We start from the raw sequence: 13,012 nt of genomic DNA on the forward strand, positions 1-13,012 counted from the left end.
AAGAAGAAAGTCAGACACCAAAAACAAATTGGGAAAAAACTGTTTAAAACAAATATGAAAAACGGCTAGTTTCCTTAAAATATGGCGTTCTCACAAAGGAATTAAAAACAGATCCAAGTTTAATAGAAAACAATAGGCAAAGGACATAAATAGAACACTCTGGTGAATCAACACAAATAGCTTTTAAACACAAGAAAGATGTTCGACCATACTCATAGTTTTAAGAATGACCATTAAAACAATGAGAGACCATTTTTCACTTATCAGAATGGCCACATTATAAAAATCTGATTCTAACTATTGATGAGGTGAGGCTATGGAGAGATAGGAAGTCTAAAACATTTTAAATACGATTAAAAGTTAGTGCGGTCTTTTTGTACTACAGTTTGGTACTATCTGTCAAAATTTTTAAACTTACACCCTTTGACCCAGAAATTTATCCTATGAATATGTTTGCCCGGAGCGTGAAGACATATTTAAGACATACTGATAAAGATACTCAATATGGCCTTATTTGCAGTCACAAAAACTGTAAGCAACCCAACCGTTCACAGTAGGAGACTAACTGTATAGATCATAGTGTATTCGTTCTATACACTGTATGGAATACTCTGCAGACATTAAAAAGAAAGAAGCACCTTTATATTTATGGAATAATCTCCAACGTGTATTGCTAACGTTTAAAAGCAAGATATGAAACAAATGTGTATGGAATGACCCCATGTGCGTCTGATAGTTTTTCAAGTGTTTTTTCTTAAATACATAGATATGCTCACATACACACGGAATATCTCCAAAGGAATAAATAAGATACTAGCAGTTAAGGCTACCTATAGAAAGGAGAACTAGGAAAATAAGAGGTCAAGAAAGGGAAGAAAACTTGCTTTCCTGTTTCTTAAATACAAATTTTTTTTTTTTTTTTTTTACTTTTTCTCTTTTAACCAAGTGCATTTTTTTAGTCATGGGTTTTGGTTGCAAGCAACAGAAACCAACTCTGGTTAATTTAAGCAGAAAACAAATCTATTAAAGGGAACTGGATAGTTTACAGGTTCTCCAGGAGGGTTGGAAACCGGGGTTTAGAGGTTACACATCCAGAAACGACTTCTAGAATCAGGCTGCTCAACGACTCTGTGAAGACATCAGTGCCTCCACCACGCGGACACCGCTGCTAGGACAGTGGACATCCCAAGTCTGGATGCTGGTTCCTGCTCTAGAACCACCACCACTGAGGCATCTGGAAACTGAACGTGGCTATTACAACCAACGCCCCTCTCTGCAGGGCAGATCCTGGCGATTCGACGTGAGTAGTTCCTGAGTCAAAACAAAGTCCAGTACAGATCCTTATGCCTGTGCCTAGCTGCAAGGGAGGCTGGAAAATAAATTGCTGGTATCTTCAGCTTCTATAGTGGGAGGTTGCCTCTGTATCTCATCAAGTCCCATAAAATGGGGATGAAGCAAAGGAGAGAGGGGTGGGGAAGGAAGAAATTCTCTCCTGACTCCTTTGAGACAAACTCACTTTCTCAGGTAGGTCTTTTCATGCACGATATTCAGAATCATAGGTCTTCAGAGTAGAAAGGTCCCTATAGGTTATTTGGTTTAGTGGTCTCGTTTCATCATGGAGAAATCCAGATGCAAGTTAAATTTGGGGAAACTCAGGTTTCCCAAGATTACCCAGTGAGAGTTGCTGACATCATTAGGGTGTCCCAGTCTGGGTCCCTATTCTCCACAGGACCTCTGTGTATAATCAACACTTCAGCAAAGGGTCTCAGAAAATATCAAGATGCAGATTTGTTTCTGGTAGAGCCTCTTCTTGAATAGCTGGTATCATTTATTACAAATATTATGGAAACATTTATATAGGACTGTTAAGGTTTAAATTTTTTTTTTTTTAAAGTTTACTCATTAAAAACAAGCAAATGATATAGAAGAATTCAAAATATGGCAAAACCCTACCCTCATCTCCATTCTTCTACTCTCTAGGAAAAATCAACGTTAAAAGTATGGTGGGCATCTCTCAGTTCTTCTGTGTATATATACATATATTCCTGTTTATTTGCAGATATATGTAACACGTATATAACCTTTTATAACTCTCCGTCTCACTCTACATGTACAATGGACATAACTGAGCCACGGAGTGGCTGTGTGCCAGTAAGTTCCTGGCAGGTTGGAAAGCCACACACGAAGACAAAGTGTCTGAGGAGGGGCTGTCACGCACCACGGAAGGCCTGGTAATATGCTGATATTTTTGGTCCAGTGGGCCTCAAAGTGTGACTTCACCTCATGCAGAAAACTGCCAACTTTATCTTCAAACTGCTGCAGAGCGTGAAGACACCTCCAAAGTCACCTAGTCCAAGCCCATTTGTATATAGAGAGCTAATTCTCGGGAGGAGGGCGGGAGAAGGCGGTGAGGGGCCTTGTCCAGGGTCAGTCGGCCAGGGGGAGTGATGGCGTTGGAATGTCTTTCTCCAAGACCTTTGCTCATGGTGCTGCGCTGCACTGCTTTCTGCTGTGAGGGGGAAGCAGTGCTCCGTTTGAAGACGTTCGGGTGCTCAGACCACACAGTCCCTTGGACACCAGTGCTCCGAGGCCGGCCGTGCCCGTGACCTCGTCCATGGCGATGTGCTTCCGCATGCTATGGGCTTTAATAGCTTCCAGGAAGTCTTTTCTTTGGAACCACCTGTCTTGTACTCTTCAAACTTCTCATGGCACTTTGCCCTCTCTACTCCTTAAACAGAGCGGTATTATTTGCTGAGGACTTGGCAGAATATTGAACGAGGCAGAATGTACCAGATGGATGGTGACAGAAGGGAGAAAAAAAGACATCCAGGTTTATAGGCGCCAAATTCATTTATTCGGAGAAGGGTCATTTAGTGCTGAAGAATGAGGGTGGGGGGTGGGTGCAAATCAGAAGAAGATGTACCTCTTGCCTTCTGGGAGTTCGTTGTCTAGAACAGTTACCTCCAAGCTCTTTTCACTATGCCACTCCATCAGAAAGACTGAGCATGTTCTCCCGATAATTGCCTATTTATTATAAATGAGATGTGCTCTGCGGTACTAATTTTTAAATATTGGCAAAGCGTAATGTTCTCAATGTTTTAGCATAAAGAATAAATAGAAACAAGTGTTCACTTGTTTTCTTCCCACACCTCCCTTTGTCACCGTGGGCACCCCACTTCGGAGCCCGCCGTTCTAATGGGGGAATCGGACGGACACCCCAAAGCGCTGTGATACAAGATGATGTGAAGAAGGCACCGACTCAGGGTTGGCAAAGTATTCTTAGAGCATCGGGATAGCGTCGCCAAAGGAAAGGGGAGTTGAGACTATACGGAGATGTCTGGGCTCAGGGCTGGGGGGTCAGTGCCAGGCGCCGTTTCTAGGCTGGTGTCCATGCGAAGACCCTTGATGATGAGACTGCACGTGAGCGCCTACCTCTCCGGACCTCAGTCACATGAGGGCTTCATAAATACCACGTTAGGGATGGACACCCGACCCACGGCCCAGAGCCACCCCTGAAAGCAAGGGCTCTGGATGTGGAGTCAGGGGCCTGGGCGAACCCTGGCTCTCTCACTAACCTCTGCAGCCTCCAACCGCTGTGAGCCTGAATTTTCCCATCTGTAAAAAGGGAACGAGGAATGTCTTCTGGGACTGCTAACGACTCCTAACCTAACATTTGCCGAGCTTCTCATCGTGCCAAGTGCATCCCACGCGTCATCTCGTGAAACCTTCGTGACCATATGATGAAGGCGACGCTATGGCTGTTCCCATTTCGCAGGCAGGAACGGAGCTGCAGAGAGAGGAGACCATTTGTTTGTATGGTCCACGCAGCTGGAACGTGCAGAGCCCGAGCTCAGAGGCTCACTGGACTCTGGAGCCCATGCTCTGCCCTACTCCGCTGGGCCGCTGACCCCACAGGCTGCCTGCGGGGCAAACAGGGACCAGGAACAGTGAGGTGCAAACACAGTACTGTGACACAGGGCGTGAGATGCAGTCCCTGTCCTCGAGTCTAAATGCAAAACGTGCTTTTCTACACGGCCCTGAAGCTCAGAGAAGCAGGATCCGGTTTAAAAGAAAGGTAGAGAAAGAGAACTTTAAAGTTAACGTCTATTTTAAGTCCCACAAAGCAGTGTGGGACAACCTGGGGGGAGCAGCAGGTTGGGATAAGGCCGTGGGCTCCTGCGTACCCTCTGACTCCAGGTGAGGTTTAAGCTGGGGTTACTCAGCTGTTAGGGGCCCTAATCAATGAGCTCCCCAGGGTCTTCTTGTCTGATTATCCACAAACTCCATCCTCGACAGGCGCTGCAGTCAGGACTCTCCCTGCTGTCCCAGGAGAGCCCTGGAGACGGGCCCGAGGCCGGGGCCGTGCTGCTCAGGTTGGCGAGGGCCCAGCTCGGACGAGGCCTGCGGGGGCGCCAGGGAGGGTGAGTGGGACGCCGCCAGAGCTCCATAATTATAAGGACACACTGCAGAGGACGTTTCTGTTGTGGTCGGTCCCTCTGTTTACTTTGGGCAGTTCTGTCCTTTCTGAGCTGACCTTCCCAGCTGAGATCGCCCGTTGTCAGCTGGGTAAAGCCAGAGCCTTGCAACCTATGGGGTGTTTGAATCCTCTGTGGCTCCGTTGTTGGAGGGGGGCCAGGGCAGCTGACCCCCCCTTCAGGGAAGTGAAGCCAGGGCTGCAAACTTGCTGACAGTGGCCGGAGGCCTGCGAACCCAAACATCCTCCCTTCTTCCGCCTCAGCTCCGTGTAGCAATGACAAGAAAACAAAGCCACGAGCTTTCCAGAGCAGGGGAAGGCTCCAGCCACTCCCTTCCAGCCGTTCCCTCCTGCCTTCGGCTCACAGCCACGTGAGGACAAGGTTATGGCCACAGCTGAGAAGTGCTGACGTCTACATTTTGGTTGTTGCTTAAAAAAAAAAACAAAACCAAAAAAAAACCCACGCACGCGCTTTCCTTCACGGCTTAGAGCTTCATATAGTTGATGCAAACCCTTTGCTTTGTTGTGTGTTCTTGAGTTTGAATGATATGAATGTGGTGTTTCAGAAAGAGAAGGAGAAAGCTCATCAGTTTACTACTTTTCCTAAACTTTCCAGTTTCTTTTGGCCTCTGAAAACCAGAATAGAGTCCTTTATGCCTAAGATTAAAAACATCTGGTCATCTCATTTGAGTAAGGCTGGGCTGAAGCGGGCCAAAGCCAGGTGGAAAGGCCTGCCTCCTTGAATTACGGAATTTTGAGCAATGAACGGGGCTAAAAGTTACTAAATCCCACCTCTTTTGTTTTACAGATAGGAAAACAAGCCCAGAGAGGTTCGGACTTGCTCAACGTCACACGTCTTATAAGTGTCAGAGGTGAGGCCAGAACCCAAGAGATACCTGGGAGAATCTCACTCAGTCTACCACCCTTTACGTGTACCCAAGCACAGGGAGGACTGATTATTTTAAAAAAATAAAATGTTTCTAAATATTCTTAATTTCTCTATTCGACACACCCAACTATTTCCACCTTTGCATATTCCCACCCAGATCCTATCCACCAGGTAGATCTCTCCACATATTCTTCCTCAGGAAAAGAGAGAGACACCTGTTTACAGAGCCCCTGCTACAATGCCAGGTGTTTTCTCAACATTTCCTCGTCGAATTTTTACAGCAATACTATATAAGGGATGCACGATTCTACCTGCTCCACGGAGGATGAAATCGAGATGACAGACACTCTTGCCCAAGGTCACGCGGCTGGAAAGTGGTGGAGTCAGGATGCGATCCGGATCTCCCAGATGCCGCGACGCCACCCTGCCACAGCTGCTGTGCGTGTCACACTTTCCATCTTTACACTTGCCCACGTTTGAAATTACGACCTAGTTTTCGTAATTATTACTTTTATGGATGCATTCCTTCACTCAGTATTGACTGACTACATGGCTACTCTGTGCCAGGCTCAGTCAATACACTGAAAATAGAGTACTGAGCAGTATACACGAGTCCCTGCTCTCACCGAGCACAGCTTCCACAGGGAGAGTCAGACAGTAAGGCAAAGAAATAAGTCGGATAGGGAGGAAGAAAGCGAGGATGGGGACTAGGAAATGCCTGTTTCCTAATGACCATCCTAAGTAAGATGGTCGGGGAAAGAAAGTTCATCTGTGACACTTAAGCTGAGATCTGAAGGTGGTGAGGGAACAAGCCAGACGGATATGTGGGAGAAGAGCGAGTTCAAAGTCACTGAGGCAGGGGGAGACCTGGCCTGTTCAAGAAACAGTCAGGCCAGCGTGGCCAGGGAGGAGCGCAGGAGGAAAAGCAGAATGAGAGCCAGACAGAGAGTGGGAGGGGCCAGAGGAGGCGGGGCCAGAGGAGGCGGGGCCAGAGGAGGCAGGGCCCCGGGGCCAACAGAAGACACCTGCTTCGATATCAAATGGGAGAGGACTTGTGGACACTTCTGAATAGAGGATGGACACGTTTACGCTTCCTAAAGCGTTCCTACGATGGCTGCGTTGAGAATAGACCAGGAACTGAGGAACCAGGGGGAAAGCAGAAAGACCAGTTGGGAGGCCATCGCAATAATCCAGGCAAAAGACCGTGTGACTTGGACCCGGGGTGGTAGAGAATGCGGTGATGAGCGATGCACTTCGGGGTATATTTTGACAATGGAGCCGGTATGACAACCTGCCCTCTTTCCACACCATGGTGTCACAAGCATTTATTTTAGAGATGCAGGTTGTCCCAGCTGGTGCTATTACAGATAACATTCTCATTAACAATGCCACTCACGCTTTTTGCGTGTCTGGTTGCCTTGGGATAAACTTATCAGGAGCTGGATGATGAGTCCGAGAAAGTAAGCATCCCTGGGCCTGTTGCTACATGTCGTAGGTCTGCAGCAGGCTCTGTCGACGGTGCCTTTAAGAGCTTTCATTTTAAACGCTCCAGAATCCCTCCCCTCCCCTCGGCATCGCTAACCCTCTCTCTCACTATGGTTTTCTTCTTTTTCTCCCTCTCCTCCCTCTCCTTCTGGAGAACTAATAAAGGGGCAGGGTAACGAAGACGGACAAAGGTTAGGGCCGGCCACAGAGAGAGGCAAGAAAAGACAGGGAGGAATTCATTTTTTTTCTTGCCTTGCAGCTCTGAGAAAGAGCCAGCTGCTTCCCTTGGTCAGATGAGAATCTTCTTCTGTAAGAATCAACAAACTAACAAGACTGCTTACTTAGAGACCTTTTTTTTTCCCCCTTCTGGGGAGATCAATGGACTTAACAATTTCAATTATCTGTCACAATGTCCCCTGGTGCTGGATCAAGCTGCCTCCTCTGAACAAACATTCCTCTCACCAGGGTGGGCAGTTTGCCAAACTTTCTGGTTTCTTTATTCCCCTCCTCCGGCAGTTGGGTCCCCCTTTCCGAGGACCTCCCTGCTTCCCCCAACTCCAAATTCCATTTGCTCCGTCCTCCTTATCCAATTTCATCCTTAATATGGAAGAAAAGATTTTAATCATTAAAAGTGGGGGGTTTTCTTAGGAATTTCAGGATCTGTTTGTCTATCTCTGCTGATCCTAAAATTCATATGGAAATGCAAGGGACTCAGAATAGCCAGATGATTTTGAAAGGGAACAAAGTCGGCGGACTCATGCTTCCTGATTTCCCAGCGTACTGAAAAACGGCAGGAATCGAGACGGTGTGGGACTGGCATTAGGACAGACACACAGATTGATGGGACAGAATTAAGAATCCACAAACAAATCCTAACAGTTACAGTCAATTGATTTTGACAAAAAGGCCAAGAGCACCGAATAGAAAAAGAATCACCTTTTCAACAAATGGTGCAGGGACAACCGAACATCCACACGCCAAAGAATTAGTTTGGACTGCGCCCAAATATCATACACAAAAAGAGTTAACTCAGAATGGATCACAGACCTAAATGGAGGAGCTGAAACTATAAGACCTTTAGAAGAAAACACGGGAGTTGGTCTTTGTGACTTGGGGTTAGGCAATATCTCAGATACGACATCCAAAGCATGAGGGATGAAAAAAAAAAAAAGATAAGTTGAACTTCATTGAAATTAAAACTTTGGTGTTTCAAAGGACACCATGAAGCAAGTGAAGGGACAACCCATGGAATAGGAGAAAAAATAGGAGAAAATACTTACTTGTATCTAGAATATTAAAAATTCTTACAATGCGATAATAAAAAGACAAACAACGCTGTTTAAAAATGGGCGATTATAATAGACATTTTTCCAAAGAAAGTATATGAATTGCTAATAAGCACCTGGAAAGTTATTAGGGAAATGCAAATCAAAATCACAGTGAGATACCACTTCTCATCCACTAGAATGGCTATAATTTTAAAGAGCGGACAATAACGAGGTTTGGTGAGGATGTGGAGAAATCGGAACCCTCATCCATTGCTGATGGAAAAGTGAAGTGGTCAGCCACTTTGGCGAACAGTTTGGCAGTGGCTCTAAATGCTAAAAATAGAGTTACTGGGTGAGCTAGCAATTCCAACCCTAGGTATCCACCCAAGAGAAATGCAAACATACGTCCACACAAAGACTGGTATGGGAATGTTCACGGCGGCTTTATTTGTGTACTCAAAAATGGAAACAAACCAACTGATGAATGAATAAACAAGATGCGATGTAGCTATACAATGATATATTATTTGGCAATGAAAAGGAATGAGTGTAGACACATGCTACAATATGGATGAACCTCGAAAAGCATTATGCAAGGTGAAAGAAGCCAGTCACAGAAGACCACCTATCATGGGATCTCGTTTATGTAAAATATTTAGAACAGGCAAATCCACAGACACAGAAAATAGATTGAGTAGTGGTTGCCTAGAATTAGGGGGAGCAAAAGAGTGTGTGTGGCGGGGTGAAAGTGGGCGATGACTGCTCATGGGTACAAGGTTTCCTTCTGGAATAATGAGAGTGTTCTAAAATTAATTAAGGTGATGGATGTGCAGCTCTCTCTCTCTACCAAAACGCACTGAATTGTACACTTTAAACATGTGAACTTTACGGTATATAAATTATATCTCGATTTTTTTTAAGTGGCTTCTTGTTTACTGTTGGAAAAAGACACCAGATTGTTCCACTCGATGCCCTCGAAAAATGTGTTCACGTAACGCATGAAGGAGCATGCTATGAGATTGGCCTAAGGGTTGCCGGCAATAAAAGCTGGAGGTGGAAAGGGGCCAGAGGAGGATGGAGCAAGGGATGCATGAGGGATGATAAAAATGGGTGAAGAGATGCACCCACAAATGAAGGCGTAAATCCTCTCAAGGTTAGACAGCCAGGCGGGAAAGAAAGAGCAAATGTGGGAGTGGACTTCGCAGGACGTCTTCACTGCAAACTGTGTGGGAAGGGGAGGGGGGGTGCAAAGCAAAGCTACAAAGCAAATAATTAAGAGGATGAAGACGCCACTGATTCACTGAGCATACAATGCCGGGCAGAGCTGCCTGGAACTATTCGGTAAAAGCAGACGAGCACTGTAGCCGGCTGGAAAAAGCCACCATGGTTACTGTTGTCAGATGTGTATCAAGGCAAAGTTATAATGCGATTCTGCAAATAGTCAGAAAAATAAAAGGTTAACCCTCCCCACAAACAAAGCCGTGGATTCGCATGAGGTAACGCCTAGGAAACTGCCCCTTTGCTTAAGCAGAAATCCATGTGTATAATCTTATTCGTACAGCCCCTTGCATCTCAAGAAAGGTATTTTTAGTATCCAGAAAGGTTTTCCTTACATTAGAGCTTATTAGAGAGAGATTGGATCTGGAAAGTGCCCACTTTTAAATAAGAATTTAAAAATAAGAATATAGGGCAAGTTAAATAATACAACAGTAACTCGTGTCTAGTAAGATGCACATGCGCACACACACACACACGCTACCATCCCCCAATGGTGTGAAGCAAGATGCAAATCACACACTGTCAGCCTCTTCCTTGAGGGTCTCGGCCCCGCCTCCCCAGAGCCCACCTCTTCTTCACAGCCCTGTCATGTAGGGTAGAAGAGAGACAGAACAGCTGTGACCAGTGCTTACTCATCTGTACAGTCACCAGATGACGACGGTTATAATTATTAACATGTGTAAAGGGCTTTGCAGTGTATAAGCCACTGCCATGCATTTGATTTTCATTTAATTTTAATCATCATAGAAATCTCTCCGTTTTTGCCCCCTCAGATGAGAAAATCGAAGCTCAGGAATGAAGTGACTTGCTTAAGATCTCTTACTACTTTCTCCTCTCATGTGTAAACACACCCAAACCTCTCTCAATTAAAAAATAAAATAAAATCCACTCTGTTCTCCACATACCCTCCAGCCAACCTATCCCTCTTCTCTCATAAAGAAGCGCTCTGGAAAGCAGCTCACGCTCCCCGTCTCCCCCTCTTTGCATCTGTACTGCCTATGCCCCTTGTCTGAGGAATGTAGTGCACCGGGCAGGGCAGGGCGCAGGCTGAAGGATCGCACCCGGGCGGGGCGCAGGCACCCAGCCCCTGCAGCTTGGATCGCGCGCAGTCATTAAACACAACTCGAGGGTTTGACAAGGGAAATGTCCTTGACCACCGAAGAAAGGGGCCAGCTCCGGGCCAGCGTGCAGGCTTGGGCAGCTTCTAGGCCTCCTCAGCGCTCCAAGGAGCTTTCCATTCTGTGGCTACTCTCCCTTCCTGTCCTCTCTGAAGGGGAAGAGGGAAGGAAGAAAGGGAGGGGAGAGGGAGGGAGGGCAGTTTCGAAACAAAGTCACGTGACCACAAACTCCATCCCCTTCTTCATTAGGGTCGCTTCCACCTCGCTGCCATTGGGGTTGCAACAACAGAGGCCACGTGTCCAGGACTTGCATCTCTGGCCTCGTGAGAGAGGAAGGTCCCTCCACTCCAGAACTGTTCCCTTCACCTCCCATCGAAGTCTCTATAAATTCTCCATTTAAACACCGTTAATGATCTAGACCTTGGAAGATTTCCTGGGTTTAAGGGTCTAAGGGAGCTGAACCTGACAGCGGGCGGGCAAGAGAGCGGCGAGGGGCGGGGGCGTGTCCGAGGCGTGTTCACCCACTTCCTGGACCCCGCAGCCGGGCCTGGTCACGGACGGGACAGAGAAGGCTGATGCAGAGAGCCCAGCGCGTGCATTAATGGTCTTGGATGCAGTTAGCTCTCTCTCCCCTCCCAGCTGCACTAACCGTGCTTCCTGTTCTGTTATCTGAAGTCTGAGTCTGGCGGTCTGTGAAGACACAGTGCCCGCTTCCAGCCAAGCAAAGCAGCCTTTCCTCCAGAGCGAGGCGGTCACCCCTGTCCTCGGCCCTCTGCTTCTCCAGCTGCAAAAGCGGGGCCTGCGCCTCTCCCCCCACCCCCACCCCAGATCCTGAGGTAATGAGCCACTTGGGGGCCATCATTCTGAGGAGTTTGCAACCTGGCCAGTGTTTAAAATCGACACTCAGTTACTGCACGTTTTCCCACACTTTTCATCCCTCCCCTGTAATTCAGGCCACTGAAGAATTAGCATCTCCTTTGACAGCAAAGGGAGCCAACTGCAGCAGTCAGGGAATAGGCCACGGCGAAATCACACGGCGGGCGAAATGTGTGTTGGATGCTCCTGCCTCCTCCCTTTCTCTTGCTCCCTCTCCTGAAGTCGGGAAAGCATCTGAAAATACTCATTTCCAACTTCTTGTGAATTTAAAGTTCTCTTGTCTCTCACAGGGGCTTTATCTGCAGTTATTAAAAAAAAAAAAGTTTTGGCCCCTGCTAGAAGTAGCCTTGCATACCCAGGACCTCCCTGCTCGTGGAGCTGGACCCCGTGGGGAGTCCTGTGAGATGAATATCCACAGTTACTCATGTCGGGGACTTTCCCCCAGCCTCGACCTCTCTGCTGGCTTCTCTGTCATCACCCACCTTCTTAGGCCGGTACCTGGTGACACTCATGGTGACCCAAGAAGGCTGGCCCAGGGGAAGTGGAGACCGGGCTGTGCTGATGATTTATGAAGCCCTGTGGCTTCTGCCTGCTCCACGCGGCCGCTCATCAGAGGGTGCGGCTTGGGTCGCGCGGGGCCCTCAGCAGCTTTGTGGTGGGTATCGGTTTGTGCTTCCTCCCCCTTTGCTTTCGATTCAGTGCTTTCCTGTTGCAGTCTGAGCAGCTCATTTTAACCGCAGCCTGGCAGCCTGCTTTGCGTGCAAGCCTAGATCCACCGGGGGGGTGGCAAAGTGTGGGGCGGGCAGAGGGGAAGGGGTGAGAGGTAAGATGGGAGAGTGGAAAGCCAGCTGGAAATCGGGAAAAAATTCCAAAGATAGAATGTCATGATGAATAACCATCGAGAAAACAGTCCCGTAATTTAAAAAGTATGCTCCAGTTCACTTTCAGCCACGGTGAGAGTCAATCCTGATCTGAGTTAATTCGTTCCAATACGTTTTCATTAGACTACGCCCTTGAATGGATTTATCAAAGGAATAAGAACTGCACAGGATGTGAGCAGGTTAATTCAAGAATTAATTAAGTTCAAGGGGGGTGGGGGAAGACACAGAGGGGACAGGGGTCAAATACACCGTGACAAAAGGAGACTAGACTTCAGGTGGTGAGCACACAGTAGAGTGTACAGATGTCGCAGAATAAAGCTGTACACCTGAAATTTATGCAACGTTATTAACCAGTGTTACCCCAATAAATTTAAGAAACATGTTTACTGACTTCGAAAAAGAATTAATTAAAAACTAAGCATCCAAATTCAGTTCTAATTCAGGAAGAAGAAAACTGACCGTTTCAGAGTGGCATTTCGGTGAGCCGTGTTTGAAGTCCTGTAACGGACTGTCCCAGGTGAAGGAAGGGGCGTCAGTGGGGCCTGGACGAGGAAGCCAGGTGTGTCTGGAACGTGGGTGTCTGGCAGGAGCGGGGCGCAGAGTGGGGTGCAGACCAGGGCCGGGTCAGCAGCCTGCTGATTGTGAAGGGTTTGTGGGCCGTGCCGAGGACAGTGCGAAGCAGCTAAAAGATTCTGAGCCGAGGGAGGCAACTTTATCGAAATTGCATTTATAAAAAAGCTTCC

General features: G+C 47.2%; 1 long non-coding RNA gene across 2 annotated transcripts; it reads right to left on the bottom strand.

Moving 5' to 3' along the window:
• Positions 1 to 101: 101 nt before the first annotated feature.
• Positions 102 to 12,114, bottom strand: LOC120585128 (uncharacterized). 2 transcript variants are annotated; one of them, XR_005648238.1, is made up of 2 exons: positions 11,871 to 12,114; positions 102 to 3,787 (listed from the first exon to the last, which is right to left on the bottom strand). It is a non-coding gene; the product is annotated as an uncharacterized LOC120585128 (long non-coding RNA). The 2 variants fall into 2 exon arrangements; XR_005648239.1 differs by lacking the exon at positions 11,871 to 12,114 and adding an exon at positions 5,675 to 7,992.
• Positions 12,115 to 13,012: the final 898 nt, after the last annotated feature.

This window comes from Pteropus medius, unplaced genomic scaffold, assembly GCF_902729225.1.
Source record: "Pteropus medius unplaced genomic scaffold, Ma_sr-lr_union100, whole genome shotgun sequence".
NCBI classification, from domain to species: Eukaryota; Metazoa; Chordata; class Mammalia; order Chiroptera; family Pteropodidae; genus Pteropus; species Pteropus medius.